Genomic DNA, 21975 nt, shown 5'->3' with positions numbered 1-21975 from the left:
AAAGAATGACATGAAATGTCAACACCCTTCCATATGGTATTTGCCAAAGAAAGATTTGCTTTATATATATGGAAAATATATCACATATACGCAGACTAGATTTTTCTTCAGCACCAGCATCAATGGGGCTGAGAAAATCTATGCATTTTACAGGTCTGCCATCCCAATAAGCAGTAAGTAAAAGACCTTGCTAACAAGATTCAAGATAATTGGGCAATGAGGAGAATGTAAATTGCATTAAAAAATATATTTATGGCATAATAAAATGAGCTGCAGAAACCAAAACATGTAAACAAATATAAAGTTGTTACCAGAGATGACTGTGAGTGTTGGATACAGGACTGCATCATTTTGCACAAACTGGCTTCAAAGCACAAAACTCTAATTTTACTTTGAACATTAAAATATACTTTTTTTACTGTGAAATGAATGAACAATGTAAAATCATCTTACAGTTCATTCACACGCAAACTCTAATCCCAAAACCATACTATTTGCAACTTTTAAGATGCACAGGTTTTAGATATGTGAACACATCATTGCCCTTTTGAGAAGATGTAGTCAACTGTGAATCTGGTATGTGTTTTACAAGTCAGGTAAGAGCATACTAGCAAACCACATAAGTAGTTAAAAGCCACCAGACTGAATTTAGGTAGGCATCCTTTCCCAGTGTCAACTATTAAATCACCTCATGATATAAAATGTTTCTCACTCTTGGAAAATGTGAGCAAGGTGCACTTTGAAATATGTCTTTGGCTGTGCTGCATGTAATCCAAAAGAACTGCATTTATGACATATTCAAGCAGAGAGAGGGAAAACATCATAAACCATGGCAATTCATTGTAATATGTATCAAACATCTGAATATCTTCATTATATAAATTCTGTCTGCTTTTCTTCTTGTATTCTGTTCATTTATGTATCAAAGTAAATCCATACCATGAACAAACACTGCATAATATTGTGGCAGTGTTGACACATACCACTGAATTGCATCACAGCAGCGTGACACCAACAGCTGAGAGACTTATTTGCCACCTATATCTCAGGCTTATCTGAAACACAGTCACCTTTATATCCATCAGGTTTTTTCTCTTCCTCTCAAAAAATGGAAAAAATCTATAAGAAATAAAAAATCTATACAAATGTTTGCAACCAACATAATTCACAAGTGATCTTTTTAACCCATAAGTTAAGATCTATTGACCGTATAACTATGAAATAAAATACACCTCTCACTTGCAAATCAAAATGCTGCATTCTACAAAAAAATGGGGAAATTACTTATTTAGAAGTATCCAACCAATTTAGTATTAAAACTTACTTTTATTTACTATTCTAATGAGAAGTTTTGTAAAACTTTAAAACAGTGATGGGTACTAGTTCCTTGAAAATATAATTTGAAGAATTCTGAAGAAAAATTATCACACAACTGGGTTAAATCTCCCACTTCTAGATTCTCTCATTAGTAACAATGCAATGGCCTGACTAACCAGCACAATAAAGAAGTAGATATTTAATTGAAGAATTATCCTTTTAATAGTGAAATATGTAATCAGATCATTTATCACTAATATAAAATATTTTTTTTTAATTTTTTGAAACCATCAAGAGGTACTATTGGGTTGGATTTCTTGGGGGTTTGAGGAGGGATTCTGCTTTTGTTAAATGTAAGAAGTCTCTCATGGAGTTATGAGAAAGCAAATTATACTAGGGTTTTTCCTAGGAAATGTTTTGCAGAGCAAGTCCTTAGGCTTACTCCAAAATTTTAACTAAAATACTACAATGCCATACCCCCAAAAATTTATTCAATATAACCAGGCTATTTTTGCATTTATGATTAAACCAAAATAATACAGCACCCACACCCTAAGATAATTACTGAATTTAAAATATTACCAAAAGAATTATTCCATGTATTAAATTGCTTTTATAAAGCAGTGAGAGAATATACTGAGGTTCATTTTCCTCCCTTTCTTTCTTTGATTACTTAGCTGCTGTTACTGATACAGTATAATACATACTAAATTAATGACTTGAACAGTAAAAATCTTCTAGATTATTAGTTACTTTCAGATTTTGAGACATACTTCTCCTATACAGGTTTCAAGAATCTGGGGAGTTTGAATTTCCTTAATCAAGACATTAGTTTTTCTTCAAAATATCCTACTTACCAGGACTATTGAAAAGCACCCAATACAACCCATGCCCTAGCATAATGAGTCACATTCCTTCTTCTTGTCCACTTTGAACATAAAATGTGTCTGAGGAAGTGGATATTTATTTTAACATTCCAAGTTTCTACAGAAATGTAAAAACCTCAAAATCTCTTCCTATGTCCTGAATATTCCCACATGTTGTTGAAAGTTTTGCACATCCATAAGTAGACTCTTAATCATCACTGGGAGACTAATGTTTTCACACAAGCTCTGAAAGCAATCTAGTCTTTTTAGTCTAAAAGTCTTTTACCCTTGAAAGCTCTAGAGAGTGGATGAGAGATCCCTACTCAGGGTACTCTGCAACCCTGAGCCATCTCCATCAACTCCAGTTTCTTTTTTGGGTTTTATTGTTTCAAATAAAACCAAAACACAACAAAACCCACAAAACAGTAACATTAAAATTAATATAAACAATGCACTTGTTACAAAAAATGCTTAACCTGTTTATGACAAGGTTGAGTTTGAACTACAGCCAGCTGACTTGCTTTAGGCTCTTGTTATATGACTGATTGTATTTGTCAGACAAAACCCTTATGGAGCACTACTAGTTTTCAGAGCCAAACTGTATTTTGAGTTAAGCCCAATGGATCTAATTTCTTTCCCTTTCAATATGTACTCTTGAAAATAACTTCTAACCTATCCAGAAGACATCTTTGACATCTTGACATTTTTCACTCTTTGGCATTACTTTACGGATTGTTTCACCTCTTCAGATATTACTTTGTTAGACAAGGTTATCCAGCAAAAGTAATCAGCCACTTCAGGATCTGTGATAATAGAAAAGGAAAAGAAAAAAGTCTTTCTTCTAAAGATATAACAACAAAAAGATCTCTCTGGGGAAAAAAAAACTTTTTTTTTTTTCTATGAGTTTTAGTTGCTAAACCACCTATAGTCAAAGAACCATCAATTTGAGGAGAAAATATGACCTTCCACTCTATGCATCTTTTATCTTGGTCATGCTTTGTGGGTATTTTTATAAATCTAACAACTGAACCTTTCCATTTCATGTCAAATGTGTCACATATATTGTAAGGAAAGAAGCTACAGCACTGAGTCTTAGATGCTCTTTTAGCCTTTGTCACCTTCTCACCAGCAGGTTACCCAGTTCTGATTCTCTGCAGGTTTATCCAGATGCCCAGCATTACAGACCAAGTTATCCCACCACTGGAACTGAATTAGACATGCTACATAAAGTTAAAAAAACGTGAAAGTAGAGATCAATGCCTAGATCTTTCTCTCTCTAAAATTTTTAATGAGTCTGTAACACTAGACAAGTATGCGCAATAAACACTTTTATAAAGGAAATCTCTGTTAGGAAACTGAAATTTTTCTGTATAGTAAACTTTCTGTGACTACAGTGACTGCTAAACATTTGTGTTCTGAAAATCCGTAAACCGAGAGCAAAGATAAGCAGTGCTGTAGCTAACTAAGGAATAAAACTTATACGAGCCAGGAAATAAATCTCCTATGATTTTATCAGCTCCAAGCAGTTACCTGAATAAATGAAAGTGGAGTAGTCTATCAGAAGTGCACTATGCAGGCCATAAGGCCATAACCATTTTTTTCCCCTTTAATAACTAGACTGGTACATCTAGCTACAAAAGCTTTTTCCTTATTTAATGTGTCAGCTCTAGACCCATTAGAACATGGGAACTATGTATACAAACTTAGTGAAGGACTTGTATAATTATTAAAAATAACAACAATATGGTGAGAAAAAGACAGTGCAGCACCTGTTTTCCATATATTTTTGTGGAAGTTTATCAGAAAGCCACCCTTCATATGAGCACAAATAACCACACAGGCACATACAAGCCTCTGTCCACCACCGATACCCTTTTTTAAGTAAGCCTGCATTTCTGAAATGCATTCCAAAGAACATTTAACCATATTAACACTACAACAGCATTGGAAACAATGACAAATATTGCCTCAAAACTTCCAGGTTAACATGTGACTAGAAATTTTTTGAGGAGAAAAAAACCAAATCTTAAGACTCAATGAAAATTACATCAACTGCACTATGACCTCCAGAGGCACCAATAACTTTTGACATCAATGATTTTGATAGAATTTGAGGTAATACTGAGAAATACTGGAAATACTTTAAAAAACTTCCAAAGAAAGATTTCTGCATGTTTTCACAACCTATTTCTGAGTTATATTATTTGCAAGAGTTTTGACTTCACTGATGTTGCACCAGGCATCAATCAGTAAAATTTCTGGCTCATTATCTTCAGAGTTAATTTTAGGAAGACCTGTTTAATAAGCAGGGTTCATTCCCCAGTTCTCTAAGTTGAAGCTAAACACTTAAAATAAAAACCAATCTCGTACTGAGGCATTACTGCCCACTTGCTTATGGGATAAAAATACAATGTTACAAGGAAGAAAACTTTCATTTGGGACCAATCAAATGATATCCAGCAATATTAAAAGCAAAAAAAAAGGAAAAATCCAGAAAAAAATTTTTTTTCATCAACTTTAACACATATTTTGCTAGTTTTCCACCATCTTTTCATGCTTCCGAAAACTATACAGTTTATTAGCTATCTTTTTGGCTGACACTGAGCAAAAAGCAAAAAGTCACCATACACAACATGCCCTATTTGCTCATTAGCATCTTTCTTCTCATCGTGTTGCTGCCTCCTCAGATCTGCTAGCTTAACTTCATACCTAGGCGGTCCTGGTGCCAGCCAAAATGTCTAGTATAGGATTAAACTTAGCTTTTAAGTGCAGCTTATATGACAGGGACAAGGTAAGGAGAGGCTACAGATGCAATTCTACTGTCAGACAGGAGGTTATAACAATTTCTGGCAAGATGTAGTAAAGAGCAGCTGAGGTAGGCTCAGAGCTGTAATCTTTCCACCAAGCTCAGCAGCAACAAAGACAGCATTTCAGATGGCAGCCTCAAAGTTTTGGAGGACAGATGAGAGGAAGAAATGGCAGAATACCACAGACGCAATACTATACTTTTTTAGAGACTAGCAATGGCTTCTAAAAAAACAATTCTGTCTTATGGAACTAAAAAAAAAGAGAACAAATTCTTCAGCTTTCTTTTATAGCTTACATTTATGGAATAATCAAAACCAATAAAAATATGAAACCATGAGAATTCTCACTTGGCAGGTGGAAGCATGTAATAAAACTATATACTTGCAAGATAAAACTTATTCCAAGACTGGCCATATTCATATAAGGAAGTAGCTGATGTGTTTACCTAAGCCAGCAGCATTTAAAATTCACTATGCAAGTGAAGGAGACAGTCCAGATAATTTTACATTGGAGTTCCCTCATGCTTCTTCTTTCTCAGTCATCTTACAGACACACCAGCCAGCTCTACAGCTTATGAGTTGGGTACATGCAAAGCCTGTCTCTATGAGCCCATTTGTTGCCATATCTCAAAGACCCAGTGGTAAAAGGCAGTGGTTCAGTCCCTTTGGATACCTTCTAACCAAGCCCGATGGTTAAAGGCAAGTAAAGGTTGCCTGCTACGGAGATTAAAATTACTCTTGCAAAAAGTAAGGAAACAGAGAGTTCACCTCCTTCTTGGGTTCCAGACCCCTGGTGTAGCCAAAAGGATGTGCTTCTGCTCTCTGCCTACTTCAAATAAAATTTATTCTCTGCTCATGTCACAACACCTAGAAATGAAAAAGAAGATTTTACTGAGATAGCCTTGAAAATGTTCATTTAATGTAGTCCCTTTTCAGAAACTGGATTAGGAATTTCTTGTAGTTCTGGTCCTGTAGAAGAGATCATAAATTTCAGATAGGAATACCAAAGGTACTTGCAAAGTAATGTTACTGCAATGCTTACTCAGCATCCTTAACCCTTTAAATTATAAAAAAAGACAGGCAGTCATTAATAAACACCAGAGAGATGCCATGTTTATTTTCTCCTTGGTCAGCAAGCTGTAACAAATTCAAAAAGATGACTAACTGCTTCACTGGAAAATAAAGAAAAGGTAAGAGCAAAGTAGCTACTTTTATAATTTCTGTCTGGATAAAACACACTCTAATTTGATTTCTATGCTGGGAAGAAAAAATCTAAATTACCTTTCTCATTCAAGGAAGTAGGAAAAAAGTTAGGTGTTTCTAAGAGGCACTACAACAGCAAAAAAGATACAATATATGTGCCACTTCCAAGAAATAGAAACATTTGATTATTTTGAAGTAGTTGGCCAGAGCTGGCAGTTGAACTCAATTATGATTCTATCAGGTGCCAGTTAATATATTCAATAGTATTTGAGAGAAGATGAAATATAGTAGTCTATGCAAATCATAAGAGATAGGAATCTAACTAAGTTGATACTGAGCTGCACCTTGCCTATGAATAGATCTCACATTCCAGATTAAAAAAATCTAAAACATTAAAACTGAAGGATAAAATCAGCTTAAGACAATAATTTAAAAATGCTTCTGTTTCAAAAACACACTACTGTAGAACTTAAACCAGACAAACATATAACACGGTATTATTCTCTTTGTAAAAGAAGGCAAATAATGACAAAGATGGTATCTTGCTCAGTGCAATGTCTGCATTGTTTTCTGTGTCCATCTGCAAGAGACCTATTTTGTCCACATTATTTAGCATATTCTCAGAGAGATAATAATAAGGTTGTTTGAGATTTCTCCAAAGGTTGCACAATGCACTACACATGTAGCATTTACTTAGGATTATCAAATGCAACTGCACTAGAAATTAGGAAAATATTAAACATACTCAGAAATGAAGCAGTAGAGTCAGTCCTTTAGGGCGGTTGGTACTTCCCTTTGCTTAATGCCAGCTAGGCCCCAACACACTGAGAAAAGCACTACAAATCAGTATTTTCTGCCAGGCCATGATGTAAATTAACGCTCTTAATTGTACTGGTATGGTACTTGAGGGGAAAAACTATTTCTAAACTCAGAGAAATCAGAAGAAAGACTTTTAATTCTGCTCTAGTAAATAAGAGGGTTACCTTATAAGTTAATGTTTTAAGCACACAAAGAAGCTTTCTGTCATTATTATTTTCCAGAATGCTCTGTTGTCCATCTGAGTAATTTTGCTTCATGAGCTTCAACTTTCCTTCAGGTACTACTCCAGTGCCAAACAAATCTTTGGTCCTCATGGTGATCACTCTATTTTCTGTATCTTACCCCAAGATGACATAAATATTTTGTTTCACCTTCACAGGTTTATCTTTTCCTTTGACCTTAAAGATGTCAAAGTCTATAAATCAGTTCTGCTCTTGCCATTATGACAAACAAGTCCTATTTATCCTTTTTGTACTCCAAGTCCTGATTTTTTCCATTCACTAATGCTCTTAACCCCTCCACAAATACTCTTAACTCTTTTCAAAAATATATGTTTCTGGAAGAGGAAAAATGAGTCTGTCTCTCTAAGCCAGTTTTTTCAATAACTGAAGTTTGAAGTGGACATTCACATCTCAAGTTAGTAGAAATGAACACTTAGATGAAATACATTGCCAAGTCAGGACTTAAAGTACAGTGTTGAAGACTTAGACCTGAATTTGATCCCTGTGAAATCACCACATAGTTTCACAGGACTCTACACTTTGCTATTTTTTTAAAAAGTAGCAAATGATTAAGTAAACACTGAAAATAGGACTGCACACTTGGCAATAAAAGTAAAATTGTAGGCTGAAAGGAACTTTTGGAGATCTTCTATTTTGGAGCCTCCTTGCCAAGGCATGATTACCTTCTAAGTTTGGCTGGGTTACTTTACGGCCTTGCCCAGATGAGTTTTAAAAACCTCTAGGGCTGGAGGTCCCTCTCTAAGCAACTTCTCTCAGTGCTTAACCTTGCTCCCTGTGAAAAACTGCCTCTTCAAATCCCATGGGAGTCTTCATTGCCACCTGTGGCCACTGTCTCCTGCCCTGCTGCTGTGCATCTCCCAGGGGAGCCTGGCTCTGAGTCCTCTACTGCCCCTGCAACCAGCTTCTTGTGGTGCCTCTGTCTCCTGGCAATCCTCCAGAACCTCAGGGGCCTCCCAGTCACCACTGCATTTTCTTGACCTCCTTGTTTCGGAGCACTGCAAAAAGGGCACAGTTGTCTCACTGTAATGGAAGAGGAGAATCCCCTGCCCCAACCCTACTGCTGTGCCTAGCCATTAGGAAGCCTTACTTGCTGTGAGGACACATGGCTGCTTCACCAGTAATTCACTGCCCACCAGATCCCCATGTCCTTTTCTGTGTGACTATTGGCAGATGGGCTGCAGCACTGTGCCAGGTAATGCCAAATTATTTCTGCAGGACTTCTGCAGAACTCTCTGTGTGAACGGTATTTATACAGTTTTAAGACAGATATTCCTGTCCTAAGGAACTTAAGCCTAAACTAAGTGAGATAAGTAGATGAGACAGGACGAAAAATAACTTTTCAAGAAGAGTAAGACATTAAACAGGAGGCTAGTTAAAAGATTGCATCAGGATTAAGAGGGACCATGAAGACAAATGTGAATTCAGGCACTTCTAAGTTCAAAGTGTGGGAGACAGATAATTGAGGGACTCAAATTCAGGAATAGGCGATAGACATAAATAAAGCAATAGTATTAGAGGGTTACCTGACTCTAAGGCATAAGAATAGAAGAATGATTGAAAGCAAAATGAGATTGTGTACAACCTTAGGCCTGCCGCTCATCTCTTCATTCAGTTATTTATTTTTTCACTTCGAAGATTGCAATTAGGCAACATCAAAGTTCCTACAAGACATGTCAGGTACAAAAAGGTCTTCAAAAGGAAAAGTAGTACTGCAGTCTGTACTACCTGACAAAGAAGAGTTCAATAAACCTCTACTCCACTTGAACAATGAGGAGTGAGAGGTATAACCTTAAAATATAAGTGATGGAAAGAAATAAGCTTGTGCCTGAAAGGAAATCTCGAATTCATCATCCTAAGCTTTCAAAGACAAACTTTAAACAAAATGGAGGGAGTTGAAAATACCTATTCATTTTGCTTGTGAGAAAAAACAATCTCTCATGCCTTTAGGCAGTAGAGAATTATGTGGTCTTTTGAACTGAGAAAGTGCAAACTGTAGAGGATCAGACTGAATAAATGTTAAGACACCAGTCTCACAAGGCCTTTGGGAATCTACTCAATAACAATATTTTTGAGATTTCACACACCGGGATGGTGCATTTGCTACAGTTATTTACAACTTGCAGAGTAACCAAATAAAAATGAAAGGATTTGTTTATGCAATAAGAAATAGAGTCAAAGACAAAGGAAATATCTGCATGGGAATACATAACACAAAAATGGAAATGGAAGAAAAACAAATAAACCCCAAAACACCCAAAAAAACCCCCAACACCAAACTGATAGCTTTCAACTGGGCTATGCTGTAAGAAAGATTCATGTTTTTCAACTTAGTACATTTAAAATGTTGAAAAGTTAGTCTGGTTAGTAGAGCACTTTCCCTTAATTTATGCAAAGATTTGTCATGCAGAATTCATTAAGTCCTCATAGCAAGAAGAAAATTTTTTATCATAATAAAGGCAGATGCTAGCAACTGGATGAACAGTTTCCTATGTCTGTAAAGATTATTTCAGTACAACTGTTACAGCTGTTACAAATGGTACAGGAGTGGTATCCTTCATCCAAATATGAGATGTATACATCTGAAGATGACTTTTTGAATAAGTCCTCATGTCAACCTTGTTGCAAAGACCTGTTTTCTAAGACAAATTTTCAGTGCACTTTATTCAGACTAGAATAATGGTGGCAGCTGTGCAGAAGCCCCTTGGTCAGTATGATGGGAAGGTTAATGCCAACAGAAGCCATCTCCATTGCATAAGTTCTTCCTGTGTTGTTGAGTAGAAGCGTCAACAAAAGCTGAGGCCCTTGGTTGAGGGTCTCAGTATATTTCAAGGTTGAAATCCAACTCAGTGTGCCAAAATTAAGCAGAAGATATGCATAATTTTCAATATCTAGTATATTGCTTATAATATCATACAAAGTATTTACAAACCCTGATTATTTGGTCTAAGCCTGTAATCCTCTTTAGGAGTGAGATATCTACTGCATAAAAAGCTTCTTAAGGGTGAAAAAAAAATTCAACTTCATTATGTGGCAACCTGTAAAACGAACTACATCTTCTTATGAAAAGAATAAGAAGGCATAAAGGAGCTGACTCTAATTGACACCTTTCCTACAACAGTTGGGAACAATACTTCAAGAGGAGCAAACCACACGTTTAGTCATGCACTTCTTTTCTTGTATCATAAAAAAAAAAAAAAAAAAAGGTTTAAATATCTTTCTTAAATTACATACTTTTACTTCTTTATTGAATTCTTTATGTCTTTTCTCCTTTCCCTTCTGGCCTTTTTACCCAAGTGCTAAAATTACTCAGCAGAATTGCACATCAGGTACACAACAGTTCCTTTCACTGGCATGAGATACATGGAGAGACGGGAGCTTAAAAGGCCAATCATTTTGTGCCATCCATAAAATAACATTTCCTGCAGACAATCTATGTTCACAGTTGTTACAGAAATGGGGCCAAATTTGTTTAAAATATCCACTTGAAGTTCTTTATTTCTTCAACTATATTAAATCATCTTTTTTTCCAAATTTTCTCTAATGTCAGGTTTATTGAGCATTCTACCAAAATGGAGAGAAGAACTTGGACCTGTAATGTATCTAGAGCTAAAATAAAGTCAGAAGTGAAAATACAGAGTGGGCAATAATGAAAAGTCATGAACAAAGTAATGGAAAAGTATAAAAACATGAAGGGAAAAGTGGAGAGTTGGGAAGACAAAAAACTCATCAAGAATAACAAGTGCCCCATTCTCAGATGCAATGGAGGTTCACACTTGCCAACCTGACTAGTAACTGTCCGGTGTTCAGCAACTCTGCAGGAACTCACACTGGAGTTAGTGGGCAGTATAACATTCTGCCTGGGAATAGGTGAGCCTTACTGTTTTTATCAGGCAATAAATAATTGCTCTGTACTCATAAATTCAGTAGATTCTGCCTTGCAATTCTCTGTGGATGGAAAAAGATACTCAAATAAAAATGACACAGTAGAGGAAGAGTACAGAAAATAAAAGAATACTTTGATTAAAAAGTTTTCTATCAGTTTGAATTTACTAATACTGTAATTTTTAGAATAATAAAAAAATCCTCAAGGTTTTGTGAAGGATGAAGAATTTTGCTAATTCATAAAATCAGTTAATATATTTTAAAGTCTTAATGTTAATAAAACAATATTTTTCAAACCGATTGCCTCACTTTAAAGCTGGATTTTGTGGCAACATCAGGAGATGATAGAGAAGAGCAAAGTGCTTCCCTTTAGGGCAAACATCGTATGTGGATGTTACAGAAGCGTAATTATCAAAAGCTCTGGTGTCACAGCAAGATTGCCAGCAACCTACAAAGATTGACTAGACAGACTGACAGGCTTAAGACCTTGTCTACTAGTCAACCTGTATAGCATTCAGTTTCCAGTTCTTATTTTCCTGAATACAATGATGCCAGAACGTGGCCAAGTTTCAGAAGACAAAAAATAATTCTATTTTAAAGTTCCTCTATTTAGTTTACAGATGCCATTTTCCTATTTAAATATTGATTAGTATTTTTCACAAAACATAAACTTGTATCTAAAAAGTGTAGATTTAGAATGGAGTCGAGTACCAAATCACATTAACTTGTGAGCTATAATTTTAATGAATACATTTCAGTTGTGAACAAAAAATTTACAAGCTGTCCTTTAATACAAGAGTGTTTTAGTGAAACCACTCATATTTCACCTTGTATGAAATATGAATGCTAACTATAGAAGCATTCGTGTTTTGGGGTTTCTATAAAGTTAAGAAAAGTAATGCCTTGCTTTTAAAAGCAAAATTATAGCTATGTGTTGCAAATAAGTATGTGCACACAGGTCCCAATATGTGTAACTCATCCATTTAAATGAACCACATGCATGGGGACATTCTTGAGTTTTGCTCTGCAGGAGAGTCACAACACTCATTAAGCTATACTAAGCTCCACAATGAATAGAGCAAGTGCTCATTATAATATAATGATCAAAATTATCTCATAATGGTCCTGTGGAGTAAACCCATTGCATTCCAAGAACGTAATACCTTATTTTTTCTTAAAATCAAGTAAACAAACAAAATTTCCCCAACAAACATAAATGGAGGCTTCTACTGTCTTGATTCAGAAATAAGAAACTTATAGACATGTTGACATGACATAGTATATTTGACCAAACACACTACCATAACGTAACAACATAGGTAAAACTGACTTCAGTGACACAGCAGCCATTAATAGCTTTAGGAAATCAGTCGTCATCTGACCTATATATATAGTCTGCAAGAGCTCAAGTTCCTTGGCCTTCAAGGCACAGTGTAAGGCTACATAGTCAACAACAGTCGTCCTGCTGGCTCTCCTTATATTTATATCCAGGAAGTATTTATAAACCTCCTAAATAGGTTTCCACCTAGGAAGCCACTTTACAAACGTCTGTACAAAGGAACATCCCTCTGGTCATCTTTTCCATTCATCTGCCCTATTGTTAAAGAAAGATTATCAAAATAATACTGTCCTATTTTTCTTTCCTTACATCCAGCCTGTTGCTTTCCCAATTTTCACAGCTTTAGATCCAGAAATTGCCAAAACTTTATATAAAACACCGTAACGCTCTAATCCAGCAGAATAGAGTTAACTCAAGAAAAAAAAAACAAACCGCAAGTCCTACAGAAAAGCAGTGACCTGAAGATTTCCTACAGAAAAGAAGTGACTATTCAGAAAAGCTAAATAATATTTCATACATTCTCCATAGGCTCCTCTATGCTCTCTGAGGCTTGATTCTCTAGTAACACATATCCGTGTACATCCTTCTTAACAAACCAAGAGGTCTCTGACGTTATGTTTTTCCCTGATAGTATAAAACACATTTGGTATTTGAATGATGTATTTGTTTGACTGGGATGTGAGAAACACAAAGGCCTCCTACAAGACAATATTCATGTAACAAGATCACTCCCCCTAAGCCCTCTAAACCTAGCGCCCAATTTATAGCACAAAAGTGACATGCACCATCAGGCCAATGCACTTATGTCCCAGGGTAAGCTCAGGACTGAACCACAGAACTCCACCAGCACTGGGGATCCACTCCTTATATAAAAGCCGTGTGTAGTCTGCATGCCCATAACATGTCCGGTCAACACCCAGGATGAGGTACCTGCTGATTGAAGGGGCTTGTGGCAGCAGGTCACATCATCTGCTCCAGGAACAGTAACTACCTTCCCACCATGCTGCTGCATGAGACAACTCTGGTGCACTCACTGTAATGTGCTGTGAAACTTATACCTAGAAGAGCTGTCCTGAGAATACACAGAATAACAAACAAATCCAGTTTAGGAAACACTAGACCTTGTATGAATCAATTGTTACTGTGAATACGCTGGCAGTCTTTACCTGACACTGAAAGAAGTTCAACCAGCTAGAAATGTAGAGTACCACTTGAAAACATGTTAGCTTGCTGATTGCCTTGCCATTTTCCAAAAACACTTAGAAGGGTTTCTAGTACAAAGCTACATTGGATTTCAAAGTGTTAGTTGTGCATTCTTTGAAAATTAATAAGAATGAATGTTACACTCCAGCAGTTTTCTAAAAGAAGCCTTAGATGGTTCATAACTTAAAAAAAAAAAAACAACCACAAAACAAAACCCAAACTTAACATACAGTGCTAAATGAACCAATTATTTTATACCTTCACCCATGCAAATACAAAAATATTTAAGATATCTCTAGGCTGAATAAGCAAGATAATAACTCTGAGCTCAAATTCCCTAATATGAATGCAAGAATTCATGCTTTAATGAACAGCAAATATATAAGAAATGTTCTTCATCAGGAAAGTGTGTGGAAATTGCATGTAATAAATGATGTGTATCTTTCTTTTTTTTTATATATTACTCCAGTAAGAAGGTTTATTATTTATTGAAAGACCAAATGTAAAACATAAAAGAAATAGTGATTGAGGACTGTAATCCAGACATAAATTAGTTTCCTTTTAATTTTTGAATATTGGCAGTTCCATGAGCAGTTAATAGCTACCATGCTACAGTGCTGCTCATATGCCCTAGTTTTATTTCACCTCTCCTGAAAGCTAAGGTTTTACACTTAGAAGAGTCAGCAGTTCCCAGGTGTTAATACAATATATCAGTGTTAAAAATACCTTCTAACAGTCAAATGAAATCTTTCTCACTATTGAACAAACTAAAGGAGCCGCTTCCCTTTTAGCAACCACTTTTTCCTTCAAATATGCACAAACACATGTATATGAACTCCAACGCCCTCAAAATTATTAAAACCACTATTGTCCTGCCACCATTGCTAAATTATTAAATTTTTACTAGTTATAGGAAGGCTCTCTACTGAAGGAGCACTTGTACTTTACAAATAGTACAGGATTCACTGAGACAGAGCCTCAAACCTTGCTCTGAATATCTCAAATGCTTGCCCTACAACTATACAGATTGTCTCCATATTGCTATTTTTTTAATTTATTCTATCAATTTTCATACCATCAACAACAGAACATGACTGAAAGTTCAACCAAATACAAGCCTGAGAAATTTCACCCCACTCCAGTGTGAAGCGTCAGCTTAAGCCTTGTTCTAACAACTGCCCAATACAGAAATGTTGTTAACAAGTAAAAGACAGAACAAGAGTATTTCCCCTGCACAAGGTATAATTATTGAAAATGAAAGACATTTCATAACCTCTTCAACAAAAAGATTATCATTCACAGCTTTTCCAGCATGCAACAAGAGTGAGATGTGGAATAAACAGAATTCACATCCAAATTTATAACTTTTGTATAACAGTATATTGCTAATTTGGTAAAGCTGACTAAGCATAGAATTCAAATAAATAACTTAATATAATTATGAAAATGCACATTCCCATTTGTGAACATAAGCAGACTTAGCTCAGTCTAATGCCAAACAATGTGACCAATAATTTTTACATGCTTTTAGCAGTACCAAGCATTGTATTTTTTTTTCTTAAAGTTCATATTCATTTCTTTGTACCTTCTCAAAGAGTATGTGTGTGCATATGTAACCATATACACACCCATAACTGTGAATGTAAGGGCTCAGTGGCAATAAATCATGAAACAATACAGTGCATAATAGAGACACTGAAACAGGCTGCCCAGAGAAATTAGGGATGTCCTGTCCCTGGCAGTGTTCAAGGCTCAAGGCTTTGAGCAACCTGATCTGGTGAAAGATAGCTATGCCCATGACAGGGCAGGGGGTACTGGATTAGATGATCTTTAGAAGTCCTTCTCTACCCAAACCATTCTATGATTCTATGATATTCCTGGAAACACCAAATACAGAGTTGGTTTTTTTCAACAGGCACAGTACTCACGTGATGGGCAGTATTTAGGCCACCTACACTTAAACATGTACTTCAGTATCAGTAGCAGGGAGAGGTAGGTTTCTCCAAAGAACAGTTCAAAACAATCGAAGCACAAGACCACCCAAGCACATGAAAAACCTGAAGATGTCTGATTTGCAGTGCCCAGTCCACTGTCCTCATCTGACAGAAGACCTGAATGAGGACACTGCAGTCCCCACTTCCACATCCAACAGATTGTCTTAAGGAAAAGCCTGGTAGACCTACTGCCTCACTCTGCCCATCTGCTAAGTCAAGACAATGCAACTGATCCCTCTTGTAAAGTAATCTCAGGGTTCAACATTACAGACTGTGTAGTATCACAAAGACCAAAAAATCTCACAGTTCGTTACAATCTTATGGTAGAAGTGCAGCTAGTACCTTAGCTAGCTTGTGTATTTTGACACCACACTTCACAAACAGCCTTTAAAATTTGTCCATGTAAGCACTTGATAAATTATATTGAAACCTAGGTAAGGTGAAGTGAGAATGGAAAAATATGTCTGTGACCAAAATACATACCCCTTTGCAAGAACATCAGCTTAAAAGAAGAAAACAATTTCATAAGGACTAGGGAGTAAAGTTTATAATTGTAAAATAGTGCTTTGTCTTTTCTGTGATAACAAACCCAGCCTTAACTCTGCTCAGGTTTGAACTAATTCCACAAAAATATAAATGACAGCTGCCATCAAGCAAAACCATGTTTCTTACAGGCCTCAAACATCTGCTAAACGTATTTTCATTATATAAGAACTGCAGATGTGCAAATATTACCAAGTTGTTATCGGTGACTTACAGAGTTACACAACTGTGTTCTTCTGGTTGTGTTCAATGAACAAAGACATGATTTAAAAAAACAAATAAACAAACAAAAAAACAAACCTGAAAAAACAACTCACTCCCCCCCATTAAAAACCCTTCCCCAAATAGGAGATTAGTTTTATTCACTCCTTTCAAATCCCAAACTGGTTTCTCTAAATATCTGTTGATTCTTCATGTGTATATTAAAACCAGTCCAAAAAAGGATAATGGAACATTAATTAAAGCACCTCAGTATTAACAGTTGGTCTGATAAAAGCTGGTTTTGGAGGAAAAAAATCTTATTCTGTCAGTCTTTGCTCTCCCTTATATGGCTCTCCGTTATATGGGGGTTTTTGCTCCCAGTTCAGAAGCTTGGTAAAAATTCTACTTCCATTCTTTGAAATTTCAAATTCCACAGAGCTTTGTTTGCTGGAAATAGATAGCAAAATTTTGTATCAATCAAAACCAAGTAATAGAGTAATGGAGACACTAACACTTCAGTATTAGGTTCTGCAATATTTCCTTAAAACAGTATCATGCAACATTCATTCTATATTTATCATGCTATGTGTCATACATGAAGTTACAGAGTGTTTTAGGGACTTGTCTAAGACTGCCCATCAAGTATATGGTTAAATGAAACACTTCACCCTGATTTATCACTGCTTATATATACACTTTTTAAACTACAGCACTATTGACCAAGGAAAATAAGTTTTCTATTATAATTAATGTTAGCAAGATATACATGTTAGATTATATATAAACTCTGTAGGCAATGTTGGGGTTTTCATATGGTTTCCTCTTGTGGCCTTTGCATATGTGTATCCGTCCTCTAGGAGAAGATTAATAGAATCTTTTCTAATAATACAATCATTTTATATCGTTGGGTGGTTTTTACTATGCGTTTCCTCCCCTTCCTGCTGTGTCAGTTGCCACCTTTATTTTGCATTGCCTATAAAGTAACTGTGGCCCATAGTGTCATTATGGCTGATTCAGCTTAGGTCCTTTTAGAGGACAGGTCTGCCAGGGCTAACTAGCCAAACTGTCCAAACACGAGCTCATGTTCATCTGCATGGTACAGATGGCTCACTGGTATTTTGCTGGTTTTGATCAATCTGATAAGACTGATAATTCTTGGTACTAATTGTATTAGCAGAAATGTAGTTCTTAACCAGGAGCAGGAGCTCTGGTTAACAGAATTTTTCATACCTTTCAAGTTTCATTTATCAGGCTGAGATAAAGGTTGAAATGTCACAGGAATGTCAGTACTGGTGCAGTAACAATTGTGCTTCTCTGGCATGCACACATGCACTCTGGTACACTAATTTTGGATGTTGAAGACATTTATCCCCCACTGTATTATAACTTTGCATATGTTCACCAGAACTATTACTATGAATTAGCATAGCATGAACGAACAAAGTGGTTGAGTTACAGTCTCTGCATTGCAGGACAAAACCATCAAACAACACTTTTAATATGGGTAGTAAAGAACAGTGCTCTCAAATTAAGTTACTTCAGGAATTAAATTGGACAAAGTACAACAACTCTGACTGGCATTTATTCCTAAGAGCAGAGTCAACAACCCTGTCCTAGAGAAGTCTTATAGGATCCTCAGCAGCTGTAAGGGAAGGAATCTGGTTTTCAATCTCATCTCTACATTGTTCAGCCAGAAACACAGTGCCCCCTAAGCCATGCTTGGGCACCAGATTTGCTCCTATTTAAAGGAAAGTGCTGTTTGACACACTGTTTGTACTGTCATCTTTTAGAAAAAGCAGGTATCAATGAATGGGTTTGTTTGTGGGATTATTTTTTTCCTGTTTGATTGTTTTTATTTTAAATAAAAAAAAAAAGAAAAGAAAAAAAAAAAGAGCCACACCTTAATTTGCATTAGGTAACTACACCGTCCCATGTCTTCTTCAGAAATATCTGAAATTAAATGTTCTGTCAAAGACAGTGGAGTGGGTAAGGAAGCCTTTCAGTTATTTCTCCAAATCAGTCTTCTTACCTTTACAGTTAGGCAAAATTTCAAATATATGCCAAACTTTTCAATTAATGTTATATTTTTCCCAACAACAAACAGTTACTATCATTCAGTAGAAGGATAATTTATGCAAAAGGAAGGCTTCAGTGTTTTCACACCACTGTGTATGGTTGACTGCAGTACAGAAGTGAAGATTTGGAAATGTAGGAGCTATGCTTACTGTCTTGGAATGAAAAGTAATTCTGTACCTTGAATAGAGGCAGTGGTTTTATTACCTGTGCTAACTGAAGTCATAATTTTACTTACGTTTTCCATTGTATTTCTTTTGATCATGAAAAACTAATGGGGCATTGATCACATGAAATTGAATCTACCCCATTGAATCTACGTTTGCCATGTTTCATTGGCTTCTGTACCCTGTCCTTGTATCTTGTCACTCATGTACACAAAACTGACTCACAGGCACAACTGACACACACACGAACACACACACACACAGGTTTAGCACTATGTTATTTTCAAAGATACACGTTAGTGAAGTCATCCAGAGGAACTCTTTGCTTGCCAAAGTACCCAGTTCCAGGACTGACAGTTCAATTGGTCAAAATCTGAACATAACAGCACATGATAGTTTTTGTTCATTAAGAAAGGTATTGCTGGGGTGGGCTAGGGGGAAATTAAGAGAGGATTTATTTCTGGTTATGCATTATTTACAGTGCCCTTTACGAAAAGTAAAGTTGGGTATCTGCAGGAGGTCTTTTGCTGCAATTTCAATCTTCAGTTATCACATAATACTACAAGCATGTAAAAAAAAAAAATCAAAACCAAAAGCCAACCTGAAACTGCTATTCAAATATCAAGATTAACATTCTTCACATACAGTTCGACATGGCATGCTTTTTTATTGTATATAAATGCTCACAGATGTGAGTTGAGCTGAAGAATCTGCCTGCTGTCACCGTTAAAATGCATCTGCACATTATCCCCGTAAGTTAAGGAGCAGAACTGTAGGTATTGCAAACACGGTCACACACAAACACATACACAGAGCGCCGCTACCTTTCTATGCCTGTATTTTGCAGGTCCCTTTGCAACTGCCTCGGATAAGCACACACGTTTCTACAGCATCACAAGGGTAAGGCTTACCTACCAGCGGTAACTTTAACACAGACAAATTACAGGTTGTGGACCCGCTATGATAGCATTACTGCACGAAATATTTTGCGCTGCTTAAAAGGCTGTGTTAGCAGTACCGCTGTTCAGAAATATCCATGTTGCCACGTATTAAAGTGTCATTTTATTTAAGCCTTACCTTGGCTGACTTGCCCTAACTGGTGACAAGGCACTCTAATTTATAAGAAGGAAATGGGGACTTTTCGCAGTGCTGGCGGCACAGCTGCTCGCCGTCCTCAGAGAGGCACCCGGCCCCGGCTCCGCGTCCCTCGGAGCCCCCAGCCCCGCTCCGCGGATCCTGCAGCGCCGGCAGCCCGGGCGATTGGCCGCGCCGCCCGCCCCCGCCCCGCTCCGCTCCGCGCCCGCCCGCCGCCTCGCCTCCCCGACCGCCCCCGTCCTTCTCCCCTCCCCGCCCTGTTTTCCCCTTCTCCAGCGCTTCGGGGCCGCACGCAGCCTCCTGCGCGCAATGGCAGACCCCTAGCCAGCCCCGGCACTCGGACAGATGCACATCCATCCATCTATTCAGCCATCCGTCTCTTCATTCATCCTTCCATTCATCCTCCCATACCGATATAACTGCCGTATTCGGGCACAGGAATATCTTTGTCCGGCAACTGCGCGGCGGCTGCGAAAACCCCCCTTTCGTGCTTGAGCTGCAGAAGAAGGACGGCTCCGGCTTGGTGACAGCGAGCCCCTAAATTCGGTGCCGGGAAGGAGGGCCGGGGGCCGGGAGGGCTGGGCTGCCGAGCGGGCGGGAGTGCAGGGAAGGGGCGAACAACCGAAAGCGGGCAGTACGGCACTGCTGTGGCAAGCCGGCGATAAATTTTCCGATTTCTGTGCAAAGTCGTCACAGCCTGCTAAACATTCCACTGCTGGCTCGTTCATCAGCCGTCCACATGGTCCGGCGGTGGCTTAAGATTCAGATTGAATTGTGCCCTTTAATGCCTCTTTCCAGTCCTGATGGGTCACAGGAGGTGTCACACTGGCAAGCCGGCCCCTTCCAGATCAGCCCCACTCCTTTAAAGATTTCTTGCCCTCTAACACCCCAATATTCATATTACTGCACCACTGGTTGTAAGCTGGTGGCTAATTTGTGCCCTTTCAGGCTGGTCTGGATCAAGGCAGGCTGGCTAATGCAAAAGTCTTTCAAAAATCTGGACCTTGTATAACATCTTTATTCTGAACACACCTTATTCGGAATTAAACTAATGGCATTCTCCTGATTCAGGGTTTCAGCAATGGGGCAATCGTGTCAGACTCTGCTTATCCAACCTGCTAAGGCAGAGTATAAAAAAAATGCAATTAACATGTGAGTGAAAGCCCTGGCACATACCCTCCTGGTGCAAAGGAACCTTGCTTCCAGCCAGCAGAATGTGTACCCTGGAGTAAACCATGAAACCAGAGCATGTGTGAGTCCCAAAGCTCTGGTAGGAAATGGCAGGGTGGAGGAAGAGAAAGCTCCTTTTTTTTTTTTTTTTTTTTTTTTTTTTTTTTTTTTTTTTTTTGTGTGTGTGTGTGTGTGTGTGTGTGTGTGTGTGTTAAAGGTCAGAAGCTGCATCTGAAGTATAAATGACAGGTACCCCATGCATGTACAATGATCTAGATTTGAAAAGGAGAGCTTAAAAGAGTAATTCTACAATTTAACGTAACCGGGAGGGAAGCTCTTACACTAGATTGGATGGAAAGAACAACACTGCTCACTGAGATGACTTAGGCTGCTGGATTTTGAGAACTTTTCAAACAAAATCGCTCTGAGCTGCTCAGCGATATACATTAAAAATGATTTCTTTAGCAGGGTAGGGGACTGGAGGCAAAAGCAGCTAGTTGTTTGAATTTGGGGGATGTAAGCTCTTGGAGGGAATGAAATAGAAGCTGTTTTAATTTGCTATTTATACGTCCTCTGGCTTGCAACTGCAGCACATACGAATCAGTGCTTTAATATACAGTCTTCAGAATGTTCTCTCTCATTCAGCTTCTCTTAGGTTGTGCAAAGCTCCAGATTCAGATCTCATAATCCGGGGATGGGCTGCTTTTATCCAGATGCTTTCACTATTTTACTGCACTATGGCAGAAGTAAATTTCAAATCTCCCTTTCAGGGACATAGTTACATTAGTAACGTGAAGGGGAGAAAAAGGAGGGAAAAAAGGAATGAAAAGACACACCTTCCCTTTCATTGTCTTAGGGTCCAGACAATTTCACGTGATAAAGAATTCATGTCAAACCATCCTCCAAAGATTCCCTCGTCAGTGCATGATGTAAAACAGAGAAAATATAGGGTTGCCTTTCAACCTACCTACCATTAGATGACATGCTGCTTAGGTGTAACAACCCAAGGATACAGATGAAAACATGTTTTATTTTAAGGTCTTTTCTCAGTAAT

At 37.5% G+C, this 21975-nt stretch overlaps 1 protein-coding gene across 1 annotated transcript in view; it reads right to left on the bottom strand.

Annotated features, from left to right (window-relative positions):
- LOC114065404 (cadherin-18) overlaps positions 1–20814 on the bottom strand; it is a 183474-nt gene extending 162660 nt beyond the window's left edge. The window contains exon 1 of the mRNA XM_027899300.1: positions 20163–20814. The gene's annotated coding sequence lies outside the window, so the exon portion shown is untranslated. The remainder of the gene's footprint in view (positions 1–20162) is intronic.
- Between the last annotated feature and the right edge of the window lie 1161 nt (positions 20815–21975).

This window comes from Empidonax traillii, unplaced genomic scaffold, assembly GCF_003031625.1.
Source record: "Empidonax traillii isolate 1590-97213 ecotype Southwest subspecies unplaced genomic scaffold, ASM303162v1 scaffold656:size372004, whole genome shotgun sequence".
In the NCBI taxonomy this organism is placed as follows: domain Eukaryota; kingdom Metazoa; phylum Chordata; class Aves; order Passeriformes; family Tyrannidae; genus Empidonax; species Empidonax traillii.
Note: the sequence above shows the minus strand (reverse complement) of the source record. Positions and strands in the feature narration are given on the sequence as shown.